This window comes from Schistocerca piceifrons, chromosome 7 (genome assembly GCF_021461385.2).
Source record: "Schistocerca piceifrons isolate TAMUIC-IGC-003096 chromosome 7, iqSchPice1.1, whole genome shotgun sequence".
Taxonomy (NCBI): domain Eukaryota; kingdom Metazoa; phylum Arthropoda; class Insecta; order Orthoptera; family Acrididae; genus Schistocerca; species Schistocerca piceifrons.
The window spans coordinates 569,313,914-569,316,248 of NC_060144.1; the positions used below are offsets into that span (position 1 = coordinate 569,313,914).

At 41.4% G+C, this 2,335-nt stretch overlaps 1 non-coding gene across 1 annotated transcript; it reads right to left on the reverse strand.

Moving 5' to 3' along the window:
- Positions 1-1,984: 1,984 nt before the first annotated feature.
- On the reverse strand, positions 1,985-2,091 carry LOC124709430. Its single transcript, XR_007005402.1, has one exon. It is a non-coding gene; the product is annotated as a U6 spliceosomal RNA (small nuclear RNA).
- Positions 2,092-2,335: the final 244 nt, after the last annotated feature.

Sequence of the window (2,335 nt, forward strand, 5' to 3'; positions counted from 1 at the left end):
CTTCCACTGTATTTCTTTCCCCCATTCCTGTCAATTGTTCCCTTATGCTCTCCCTGAAACTCTGTACAACCTCTGGTTCTTTCAGTTTATCCAGGTCCCATCTCCTTAAATTCCCACCTTTTTGGAGTTTCTTCAGTTTTAATCTACAGCTCATAACCAATAGATTGTGGTCAGAGTCCACATCTGCCCCTGGAAATGGCTTACAATTTAAAACCTGGTTCCTAAATCTCTGTCTTACCATTATATAATCTCTCTGATACCTTTTAGTATCTCCAGGGTTCTTCCATGTATACAACCTTCTTTTATGATTCTTGAACCAAGTGTTAGCTATGAATAAGTTATGCTCTGTGCAAAACTCTACCAGGCGGCTTCCTCTTTCATTTCTTAGCCCCAATCCATATTCACCTACTACGTTTCCTTCTCTCCCTTTTTCTACACTCGAATTCCAATCACCCATGACTATTAAATTTTCGTCTCCCTTCACTATCTGAATAATTTCTTTTATTTCATCATACATTTCTTCAATTTCTTCGTCATCTGCAGAGCTAGTTGGCATATAAACTTGTACTACTGTAGTAGGTGTGGGCTTCGTATCTATCTTGGCCACAATAATGCGTTCACTATGCTGTTTGTAGTAGCTTACCCGCGTTCCTATTTTCCTATTCATTATTAAACCTACTCCTGCATTACCCCTATTTGACTTTGTGTTTATAACCCTGTAGTCACCTGACCAGAAGTCTTGTTCCTCCTGCCACCGAACTTCACTAATTCCCACTATATCTAACTTTAACCTATCCATTTCCCTTTTCAAATTTGCTAACCTACCTGCCCGATTAAGGGATCTGACATTCCACGCTCCGATCCGTAGAACGCCAGTTTTCTTTCTCCTGATAACGACATCCTCTTGAGTAGTCCCCGCTCGGAGATCCGAATGGGGGACTATTTTACCTCCGGAATATTTTACCCAAGAGGACGCAATCATCATTTAATCATACAGTAAAGCTGCATGCACTCGGGAAAAATTACGGCCGTAGTTTCCCCTTGCTTTCAGCCGTTCGCAGTACCAGCACAGCAAGGCCGTTTTGGTTAATGTTACAAGGCCAGATCAGTCAATCATCCAGACTGTTGTTGGCCTTGCTACTACTGAAAAGGCTGCTGCCCCTCTTCAGGAACCACACGTTTGTCTGGCCTCTCAACAGATACCCCTCCGTTGTGGTTGTACCTATGGTACGGCTATCTGTACCGCTGAGGCACGCAAGCCTCCCCACCAACGGCAAGGTCCATGGTTCATGGGGGGGCATCATTTGTATGGTGTGCTCGATTCTGTGAAAATGATTGTTTTTCATGTTTCTACGACACTATATCTACATCAATGGTATAAAACAATGGACATAGTGCAAATTAAGAGTATTTAGTTTTACATTTTTGCCTTAAAAATTAAACTGTCAAGTTTTCTTAATGTAAGCAACCTTTATTAACCGTCTTTCATAAAATATCGATAATCAGAATTTATATTTGAAATGGAAATAGGAAGTACGTAATTAAAAACAAGAAGACGTGCGTTATTCACAAGAAATGATGATGAATTTTACAATTTGAGATGTGGGTATTTGAAATTGAACGAGAAAAAAAATTAACTGACGCGAGACTTGACCCAGCAAACCACGTACTGCAATGAGTTACGAAGCCCCTACGATACCAATTCCGCAATTTTTTTTTCTTTTGTAGACCTCATTTTGTTCTATATTGTTCGTTGAATTTGTTCTTGGTGGACGTCGGATGACACTCGTTTAGGTTCTTTGTTGATCCGTTCCCTCAGTTTTTTTATTATAGAGGGTACCAAACCCTCTCACCGAACACGCTTTTTTTTCGCTTTAGTTCGTTGTATCTGCTCGGGGCGGACGTCGTAAGACATCTATTTTAGTTCGTTGTTGATCTGTTACCTCAGTTTTTTTTATTACAGAGGGCACGCTACCCTCTGACCGAACACGCTGAGCTACCGTGCCGGCGTCGTGTCATCCTTGCGCAGGGGCCATGCTAATCTTCTCTGTATCGTTCCAATTTTAGTATATGTACTGCCGAAGCAAGTACGCTAAACACGAGTCAGCATTTGTGATTAAACTGTATGTAATACAGTGTCTCGAAAAACTTCAAAGCTGATTACCTCTGTAAATTTATGACAAACATTAAGAACAACCCATTTCTCGGCACTTTTTAACCGTATTCCACACGCGTGTTTCGCTACGAAAGAGGAAGCAGCTTCAGCCATTTTAATGCGGTGTATTAACAGCGTGACAATCAGAGCACAACAGTGCAGAGATAGCGGCGACACGAG